The sequence below is a fragment of the Crocuta crocuta genome, unplaced genomic scaffold (genome assembly GCF_008692635.1).
Source record: "Crocuta crocuta isolate KB4526 unplaced genomic scaffold, BGI_CrCroc_1.0 scaffold289, whole genome shotgun sequence".
NCBI classification, from domain to species: domain Eukaryota; kingdom Metazoa; phylum Chordata; class Mammalia; order Carnivora; family Hyaenidae; genus Crocuta; species Crocuta crocuta.
In genome coordinates, this window is record NW_027533264.1 from 572,849 (window position 1) to 583,997 (window position 11,149).

The window sequence follows — 11,149 nt, forward strand, 5'->3', positions numbered from 1 at the left end:
TCCCCCTCCCTTTTATGCAGAAACACACACTATGGGCCCCCCCCCATCCCCAGTCCCTGTTTCTAAACACACAGCTAAAATACCACCCCTAGGGAAAGAAAAGCAAACCTTTGTCTCTGCTGCTACTTGGAGTGGGTGGGGCATGCGATACTGCTGCCCCCCACCTCCATTACTAGGGCCAGCTACTCGGGAGGCTAGGGAGGAAGGGGAGGCTGGCACAGAGCTAACCTGTCCTCCATCCTTGCCCCCAAGTAACTGAACACCTGGCCTACGTCTCTCTGGCCCCTGGCACGCATGTGCAGGACAGAGTGGGGATCCAGGGGGCCCACCCCCCCAACTCAGAAAGACCTCCGCCTGCCTCATTCAAGACAGAGTCCACACTGAAGTCCAAGGGGAGACAGAGCAGAGAGGGTTCAAAAGGGGCAGGGGAAAACCAAGATGTCCCAAGCTTTGTGTTGAGGAAGGAGAGGAAGGAGAGAAGACTGGAATGAAGAGGCAGGCAGCCCCCAACATGGCTCACCCACCATCCCCAGCCCAGCCCAGCCCAGCATCTCACCAGCCAGCACAGGCTCCAGGGCCCTCGCACTTGAACTCGGACTGAGGACCCTCTCTGCCTAAGTCCTCTGAACCTGAAGAGGCCCAGGGCAAGACCCAGTCTCCAGCGCCAGTCCTGCAGGGCAGTCTGGCCAGGAGTCCCCCCGGCCAAGCCTCAATCTCCCATCCTCTGGCTCCTTTTGTTCCTCAGATTTGGCACCATCCTCCCCTCTCAGGTGAACCCAATCATCACCCCCGTCACCCCAAACTGCTGAAACTAATCTCAGGCCCGGGAAGCACAGTGATCATGGTCAGGGTGGTGGGTCTCTTGAGCAACCCCCCAAAAGTCACTACAGCTACTACCCTTCCTCTTTGGGGACACACCTCATCTCAGAAGGCCAACAGTGGCAGTATCAGATGGTCACCTCTTCCCCCCAATGAGGCACCCCAACCTTCCCCTCTCCTCCCCTCCAACAACCAGACTCCCAAATGAATTACTTATCACCCAGCCAGTTCTCATCTTCCCCAGGGCCCCAGAGAAGGGTGGGGTAGGGAGGCAGCCTCCCTCAAGTTAAAAGGCAAGAGCAGACCCTGCTTCTATGTGATACAGACCCAGGATTAAAAATGGGGGGGGGGGCGCGAATCCACCCCAGACAGGAAGGAGGGTAGCTTTCATCTTTCTCGGGCTCCAGGGTGTCAGACGGAGGTGAGGGTGGGAAACAAACGCAGTAACGCCTCACGGGATGGGGGTGAGAATAATAGGAGAAAGAAGTAAGATGGGCCCACAGGCCCCCTCCTCACGCACGGAAGTCAAGGACACAAAATCAAGGCTGTGTTCTCAGGCACGGGTGGAAGCGCTGTGGGGTGGGCAGCGCCCCTCACCTCAGAGTACCAAGAAAGGAGTGTCCAGCGAAGAGGGGTCTGCATAGAATCCGGGTGCAGGGCTCAAAGCGCTCTGCAACGCGCCATGCGCCGCCCGGGAAGGGGCAAATCAGGAAGCCCCGGCCGGTCTCCGGGCCATTCGGGGGGTGCGGGTCGCGGCAAGGCGGGCCCCTCCCTCACCTGCAGGGAACGCGCCCCTGTACGGGAGTGGCGGGGAGGGGCGCGCGCAATAACCCCGNGCTTCAGCCACCACCAACTCCTCCCCTCCCTCTCGGCCCTCCCCGCCGGGCGGGGCCAGCAGCGCCACCGGGAGAGCTTCTTAAAGGGCCGGCACCCAGCAAAGCGTCGGGCTGGGGAGGGGGTGCAAGGCAAGGGATCTGAGCCCTGCGGGAAGCGGTGGAAAGAGCGCGGCAGGGGACCCGGTTTGGTTTCTGGGACCCGGCCGTTGGGACGCTCGACTTTCCTCCCTGCCCTTCTCGACTTCCTTTTCAAACCATGGATGGTGCAATCGTTGCCAACTTAAGCTTCTCCCTAACCCGTCCTCCCTCCCGCGGTGGGGGAGGGCAACTGGGGACGGATTCCCAGGGACTGGGAGGGCCGCCGAGACCCCACCTAGGGGGCTAGGGTGGAGGCAGATGGCTGGGACAGGTCCCGAATCCTCCTGATCCCCACCGCACACCTTGCATCCTTGCCAGGGAAAGGAGAGACTGGGAAAGGCCAGAGTATGGCTGTTAACAGTTCAAGGCCTTCAAAAGGAAGACTTCCGGTTCCTGACTTTGATGCCATCCTCCTCTACAACTCCCCTTAGGACACTGTATGAGTATGTGTAATTAAACCTAGACAGTTTGTCAATGACCAGTAATGTCACTAACAAAAGGTTTTTTTTTTTTCTGAGGAAATGAGCACTGTGTTCAAAAATAAGTATAGAGGGAAAGAGGTTCTTTATAATAACGTGAAAAATTGGAAAGAACCTAAATAGTCATCCGTAGGGGATTGGCAAATAAACAAGTGTACATCCACTAAGCAGGATACCATCCAGACATTAAAAATTATATATATTTCTGCTCACCTGAAAGATGCTTACAATACATTGTTTTCTTGAAAATCATTGACGAGGCATCACAGAATCTTTTCATTATTGTAAACAACAAATTAGATCCATATGTCTGAACACGGATGCATATTAAAAAACCTAAAGTAATAGATACCTAAATATTTACCTTCGTTTTCTTCATCTTTTTCTGTATATCTGAAGTTTTGCAACAATCATGTATTACTTAATCAGAAAAGGTAAATGACCTAAATACATGTTTCTGTAAGGAACAATAAAGGGTCTTCCTATAAAGTATCTCCGGATTCAGTCCACTCCGACCCATCTCTAACCCCACCCCTTGGTCTAAAACAAATCATGCCTCACTTGAAATACCAGCTGCCTCGGTGACAGGTCCATTCTCTCTGCCTCCATCTCAGTGTTCTTCAAAGCCAGGGTGACCCCCCCCGCTTTAGACCACAAATCTAATAGAGGGAGAGCTTAAAAATCTTTCCAGTTTTGTCACTGAATTTTGTATCTGGCCCAGAAAAAGGGTTTCCAAACGTTAGGGTACCTACAAATTACTTTGTCAGTGGGGATGGGGCCCACAAACATTCACTTTTAATAAGTACCCCAGGGGACTTTGCTGCCACCAGTCCTTTCTTCATACTCAGGCAGGGGTGGGGGGGAATCAAACAGCCTAGAACCTTCTATGTGATCTGGTCCCTACCCCCCTCACCTTTCTGCCTTTAGCTGGCTTTCTCTTATGTCCTTGAACAATGTGCCCCTTGCTCCTCGGGGACTTTGCATATGCTATGTGTTGTTTTTGTTTTTTTTCCCTGGAATGCTCCACTCCCTTCTTCTCTTTGCCCAGCTAACTCTTACTCATCCATAGAACTCAATTAAATATCACTTCCTGAAAGTGGCCTTCCTTTATTCTTTAGTTAAATTAATTCCCCTTGTTATCGATGCTTTAACTGACCCTGATAGCAACTTGCAAATATGCACCTATTTAGGGCATTATCGGTTCCATGTCCGTGTCTTCCTCTAAACTGTAAGCTTCCTGAGTGCAGACACCCCACATCTCCTCTCAGCACAGTGCTTGGGACAACAACAAAAAGACTTCATGAATATTTGTTGAGTGAAATGAATGAGTCTTAAAAGATGAAGCTGTTGGGGGCGCCTGGGCGGCTCAGTTGGTTAAGCGTCCAACTTCGGCTCAGGTCAGATCTCATGGTTCATGGGTTCCAGCCCCACATCGGACTCTGTGCTGACAGCTCAGAGCCTGGAGCCTGCTTCAGATTCTGTGTCTTCCTCTCTCTCTGCCCCTCCCTCACTCATGTCTCTGTCTCAAAAATAAATAAACTATTAAAAAAAAAAAGATGAAGCTGTGGCACCAGGGTGCTCAGCCAGCTAAGCCATCAGACTCTTGATTTCTACTCAGGTCACGATTTCACGGTTCTTGAGATTGAGCCCCACATGGGGCTCTGCACTGACAGCTTGGAGCCTGCTTAGGATTCTCTCTCCCTCTCCCTATCTGCCCCTCCCCCAGGCTTCTCTCCTTCTCTCTCTCTCTCAAAATAAATAAACATAAAAAAATTTAAGCCAAAGGGAGCACATTCTGACTGAACAAGGGACCACCCCCATTGCTTCTTGCTGAGCAAGAAGACCATCCCCACGAGGTCATCCCCTGCCACTCCAAGACAGAGATCCTTTTGTCTCTACCCATAAAGACGGCGCCACCCTTTGCTGTTACTCTTGATCAATCTTACGTTGTCTCTTACGTGGTTGGGTTGGTTGGGATTTTGCTTTCCCAGTGTGAGTGTTTTCCCTACCCAGAGTATGAGCCACTGGAGAAAAGATAAGATCCTATTTCCTTTTGCTTTTCTAGTACCTAGCACTTCACCTTGCACATAGCAGGTACTCAGTCAAGGCCTCGGGATACTGAAGACTCTGGAATTTCTTCTCTCAAGATCTCAAAACATGAGGGAAAGAACCTCCCCATGTGGGATGATCGATGTCAATAACTCACAGAGCACCTTGGCTAGGCACTTCCCATTCCATAGAGGAGGGGACTGAGGCTCGGAAAGCTAAGTAACTTGTCCAATGTCACAGAGTTCATGCAAGCAAGAACTGGGGTTCAAACTCAGGTCTGTCTGTCTCCCAAATACAAGGGACGTGGCCTGAAGGGCCTGGGGTCCCAGCACTCTAGCTGTCTCTTCCAGATGCCCCTGAGATTATCACCTCGATCCCCCAGGGGCCAAATGCCCCAGGAGTTATAAGAACTCACCATGCGGGGCCCTGGTGAGCCCTCAGATTTCCCCTTCTCGGGTAAGTGGGGGTTAAATAACCCCACACTCACTCTACATATGGTTTTGAGTACCTGTGGTAGGTGCTGGGGATATAGAAATGAATCTGTTTTTAAGGAACTTAGAGTTCCTCACAGAGAATAAAACTTGTCTTTTGGGGTTTTTTTTTTAAATGTTTTTATCTATTTCTGAGAGAGAGAGAGAGGCAGCGTGAGCAGGGGAGGGGCAGAGAGAGAGGGAAACACAGAATCTGAAGCAGGCTCCAGGCTCTGAACTAGCTGTCAGCACATAGTCCGACACGGGGCTCGAACCCACAAACCGTGAGTTCATGACCTGAGCCGAAGTCAACTTGTCTTTTGCTATGAGTCCTTAGAGTAAGCCCTTGCCAAGGCCACTCACCGAGGAAACAGGGATCAGGGGTCTGTCTCCTTAGATGCTGCCTCAGTAGAATGAGCCTTCAGATAGACTCTAGTAGCTGATTAGGGAATTTCTGCACCTGGGATCCAATAGTGCATTTGGCCTCTTGGTAGGAAGGAAATCAATCTTGGAGGAGAGCTGGACATTTAACCTATAGCCCTACAGATTGGCGGCACTGTAGTACTGTAGTACTATAGCACTTAAAGTACTGGACTTTAAGAAGAAGGCATCAGGGGAGAAGAATAAGGATGGTGAACAACGTTCCTAAGGGCTCTGGGAAGTGCAATCATGAGACATGTCCTAGCCAGTACCTGGAGCGGGAAAGAAAACAGGCTTCCTTCCTGCTCTGTGGACACTCCTGAACTCCAGCACCCATTGCTGCCACACTCCCTCTCACTCACCCAGGCCTAGGCCCTCCAAAGTTAGCATAGCCTAGGGGCATCTGGCCGGCTCAGCTGGGAAAGCATGTGACTCTTGACCTCAGGGTCTTGAGTTCAAGCCTCATCTTGGGTGTTGGGATTACTTAAAAATAAATTTTTTAAAAAGAATACAAACTTGAAAAGATAAAGTTAGCATTGCCTGGGGAACAGATGGGGCACCCAGTTCAAGTGTGCGCTTACTTCCAAACTCTGACCCAGAATTTCTTCTGCAGTGGGACTTCTCAAATCCATGGACATGATTCCAGAGGCTCTGGCCGGAGTGGTCTGGCCCACAGTTCCAGTCTGGTGGAGGAGCACTTAAGTGGTCTTGCTGGCCTCCAAAGAGTGCCTGGGGTGGAAATAGTCCACTTGTACCTAAATATAGCCTCGGGCAGACAATAATATAGAACAAGGGAAAGCTGAGCTGATAAGCCCAAGCAATAGGTATTTACTAGATATTTATCAAAGGAAATGTGCATTCTTTAAGTCTTTTGTCCGATTACTGAGGGTGATTTGTACATGAAGTATCTTGTTTCTAGTCCATCCAGCAAGAACTTATTGAGCATATTGAAAGGTTTTGGGGCCAACACAGTGCAAGGTACTGTGGGGACTGCACAAAAAATAAGAAAACAGGACAGGAAGTGAGACAATCTGGGCCCTACGATCAGCTCTATCCCGGTGTGTTGTTGGATGAGTCATTTTCCCTCTGGAACTTCGTGTCCTTATCTGGGAAACAGGACTTGGACTTCTGGTCTCTGAGATCTCTTTCAGTTCTGACATTCTGTGAATTCCAAATTAGATGTGATGGCAGATGTGACCACATCCAGCATCAAGCAGGACTTCAAAGTTTGGGCTGGACCTTCATTCCTTGAGATGCTTTAAGGTCCAGTCCTGCCCTTGGGCTGTTTACAACATGTTGTAGAGCCAGAAGAGATTTATTTCAGGGCAATTAATTCATGTGCCCTGAGGCACAAAGCAAAGGCGGTCACTGAGGACTGAGTTATGCAGAATAGCATGACAACTATCCCCAGGATGCCTGAGTTTGGCTCAGCTCTCTCTGTGTGACCCTAAAACAAGCCACTTCCTCCCTCTGGGCCTATGTTTCTATATCTGTAGGATGAGAGGGTTGGACTGGGTTCCCTTCCTTCCAGCTAGAGATTTCTGGATGGCCCAACCTGGTGAAGTTGAGAAAGAAGGATGGAAAAGGAGCTCCTTCTTCCTTCCCTTCCATCTCCCCTAGGGCCCTCTTCTCTGGGCTTAGGGCTGAAGGGAATTGCTTTCAGGCCAGCATCCAGGAAGAGGCATCTTGACTGAGGTGTTTGGGGGGAGAGTGACAGACAGGTGCCTGGAAAAGGGCCACTCCTCTGTCAGTTTCCTCATCTATAAAACGGTATGATTGGATGGATAATTTCTGAGGATTCTTCTAGCTCTGTGAGCCAGCAATTCTAGAGTTGCAGCTCCCAAAACCAAAAGCAAAACCAAGAAGGCCTGGCTGGGGGTAAGGGCCTCAGTCATTCACTCGAGGGTTACCTGGCCCTCAACACCTTCTGTCCCTTCCTGGCCTCCCAGCTCCTGCCTTCCTGGACCAGGGATCAGGTCCCTGTCTCTATGCTCAGCAATGACCAAGCCTGGGGAAAGCCAGCATCGTGGCTCATAGAATAAGTCATGAATGTGTTTCTTTTTTTAAGTTTATTTATTTATTGTGAGAGAAACAGAAAGAGCATGAGTGAGCGGGTGAGGGGCAAAGAGTAGGGAGAGAGGGAGAATCTCAACCAGGCTCTGCATGGTCAGCACGCGGAACCCAACGCAGGGCTCAAACTCACGAAACTGCAAGATCATGACCTGAGCCGAAATCAGACACTTAGCTGACTGAGCCACTCAGGCGCCCCATGAATTTGTTTAAAATAGACTGTTCTGGGATGCCTGGGTGGCTCAGTCAGTTAAGCATCCGACTTCAGCTCAGGTCATGATCTCACAGTTCATGGGTTCGAGCCCCGCGTCGGGCTCCGCTTCAGATCCTCTGCCCCCCATTCTGCCCCTAACCCCTCTCAAAAAGTGAATAAACATTTTTTAAAAAAGTAGACTGCTCTGGGTGCAGCTACTACAATTTGTCATGGCACATTCACACACACACACACACACACACACACACACACACTTACTTAGAAAGAAAGAGCAGAGGGGTGCCTGGGTGATTTAGTGGGTTCAGCACCTGACTCTTGATCTCGGCTCAGGTCATGATCTCATGGTTTGTGAGATCAAGTCCCTTGTCGGGCTCTGCTCACAGCACAGAGACTGCTTGGGATTGTCCCTCTCTCTGGGCCTCTCTCTCTCAAAATAAAAAAACTTTAAAAAAGGGTGTTAGGGAGAAAGAGAGCAGCTTCTCTGCCAGTCCTCTGGTCTGTAGGTCCCAGTTCCCACATCCACCAAGAGCCTCCCACAGCAGCCACGTACTTGCTAAAGGGACAGTAGATGATCAGAAGGGGTAGCACGGAAGACAATGCTTCTCATAACCCAGATCTCCCCCAGGAGCCTGGAGCAGTTCACATAGAACCTTCTATCCCTCTAGCAGCAAGAAGGGCAGGAGGTCCAGGGGGATGGCTGAGAAGGAAGCCTATCATCTCCCCCACATCCCTGCTGGGACCTGGAAATGAGGCCCAGGATTTCCTGGACTGTATGTGGTTCCTCTCTGCATGTTCAAGAGTCAAGGCCACACAACTGCAAGAGTGCAAGTGACAGCTGTGGTCAGTCACATCCCACATGTCTGCACGTTCCTCCAGAAGCTCTTCTCTGGGCAGAGCATGGGTGTTCAGGAGGCAACAGAGGATGCAAATGTGCCTGCCCTCCCAGAGCTTTATGATCCTTTGGAAACAACAGACACGCCCCAACACAAGATGGAGCAGTGGGGAATCTGGGAGACACAGGTCAACTTGGCCTATAGAAGCTCGGGCAAATGATTTGCCCTCTCTGAGCCTCAGTTTTCCCTCCATAATTGGAGGGTCGGACCCCGTAATTCTGGAAGGCCCTCTTGGCCCTGAGGTCAGAAAACGAAAGAGAACAAGACACAGTGGACTCACATACACCATGGACTCTCCCCACTCAAAAACTGGCCTAATTGCCTTCCCTCCAGTGAATAGTCTTCAGGTGACATACATTTCGCCCCCATTTTTATAAACATTTGTTGGGCGACTTCCTTTTGAAAGGCCTTGTCTCCTATGTTATCATTCCCACAACACTACAAGGTCGATATTATGTTCTCCATCTTCTAGATAAGGAGAGGAGGCCTAGAGAGGTTAAGCAACTGGTAAATGGCAGACCAGGGCACAACCCAGGCTCTCTGGGTGCAGCACCACGGGAGCTGCACGTTTCCCCAGCTTTCAGGGGAGAAATAGGCAGAGGGAGCTATGTTCTCTTTCTCTGGGGAACTCCGTGAGGACCCAGAACCTCCACAGGAAATGCTCGATTCATGTGTCTGGAAGGCACATTCCATCATCCTTTAAGCAGCAAGGTGGTCGGCACATCCATCCCACCCAGCAGACAGAACAATAGACAACAGGCTTTACCTGTCCCGTTTCATTTCACCCTCTGGCCCACAGGTGGGTGCCACCATTATTAGCTCACTTTTAAGATAAGGTTCACGAGGGGTGCCTGAGCGGCTCAGTCGGTTGAGCATCTGACTCTTGGTTTCAGTTCAGGTCATGATCCCAGGGTCCTGGGATCAGGCCCTGCATCAGGCTCCATGCTGAGTAGTGTGGAGCCCACTTAAGATTCTCTCTCCCTCTCACCTGCTCGCTCTTTCTCGCTCTCTCTCTCTCTCTCTAAAAAAAAAAAAGAGAAAGAGAGAGATGAGGTTCAAGAGACTTAACAGACCTGCCAAAAGCCACAAACCCAGTAAGTGAAGATGCCTTCCTGGCCCAGACATCAGGAGCAGACCCCTGTCTTATACTCAGCCACGGCCAGGCCTGGGGAAAGCTAGCATCGTGGTTCCTACAACAAGCTATGAATTTGTTTAAAACCAAAGACTATTCTGGGGCGCCTGGGTAGCTCAGTTGGCTAAGCATCTGTCTCTTGATCTTGGTTCAGGTCATGATCTCACTCAGGTCATGATCGCTCAGGTCATGATCTCACTCGATCTTGGCTTGGGTCATGCATGATCTGACAGTGGGGAGCCCGCCTGGGCTGCACTGACAGTGCTTGGGATTATGTCTCTCCCTCTCTCTGTCCCTCCCTCGCTTGCTCATGTGCTCGCTCGCTCTCTCTCTTTCTCAAAATAAGTAAATAAACTTAAAAAATAAATAAATAAAATAAAAACAAAGACTATTCTGGGTGCAGCTATTGCCCAGGTTAGTGGAGCCCAGAGCTGGCTTGTTTTAACCACTGGATTCAACCCCAGTGAGAGAGTATAAAGACCCAATTGGGACTGAAGCTCTGCCACTTCCTAGCCATGAACTTGGAAATTTACTTAAACTCTTCGAATCGAATCTGTTTCATCACCTCTAAAGATGGACAACATCCTCCTCACTGCGTCGTTGGGGCCTGACACCCAGTACTTGTGTCAAAGGCCAGCCACCTAGGCTCCTGGTAAACACCCTCCCCCCCAACCTCTGTTAACTGCTCCAGGGTTCTGGGGTGGTTGAGAGGCTACTAGCCACTCCCATTCCCAGGGCAAGGTACTCACCTTCCTCACCGGAAGTGACTCCTGTCCCCACCCTCTCTCACCTGCTGTTTCTGGCACTTGAGCTCCCCATTTCACTCGCCCAGGCTTCGTAGACTTGCCCTGGGGCTAGGTGGGGGTGCAAGCCTAGATGTCCGCCCCCAAGTCTGTTTCTCTGCTCCAGGAATCCTGCGGAAGCAAGGACTCCAGGCGAGGGTAGCCAGAACCAGCAAATAAAAATACATAGAGAATGCCCAGTTAAATTTGAATTTCAGATAAACAAAGAATAATCTTGTATACGTTTATTAAGAGTTCATAACTTTTGGGGCGCCTGGGTGGCTTAGTCGGTTAAGCGTCCGACTTTCGCTTAGGTCATGATCTCGCGGTTTGTGGGTTCGAGCCCCGCGTCGGGCTCTGTGCTGACTGCCAGCTCAGAGCCTGGAGCCTGTTTCAGTCTGTGACTCCCTCTCTCTCTGACCCTCCCCTGCTCACGCTGTCTCTCTCTCTCTCTCCTAGAAATAAATAAAAACATTAAAAAAAAAAAAGAGTTCATAACTTTTAAAAACTTATTTCTTTTTTTCTTTTTTCATATTTTTATTTTTGAGAGTCAGAGAGAGACAGTGCGAGCAGGGGAGGGTCAGAGAGAGGGAGACACGGAATCCGGAACAGGCTCCAGGCTCTGAGCTAGCTGTCAGCACAGAGCNACCCTTCCCTGCTTGTGCTCTGTCTCTCTCTCAAGAATAAATAGATTAAATTTATTTAAAAACTTATTTCTTTTTATAGTTCTATTAAAAGAGGATTCCTTATCTGAAATTCAAATTTAAGTGGATGGCCTTTATTTTATCTGGCATCCATGCCCCAGACCCCCTTGGAAGACTGACCTTCATGGCAGACAGCCCAGCAA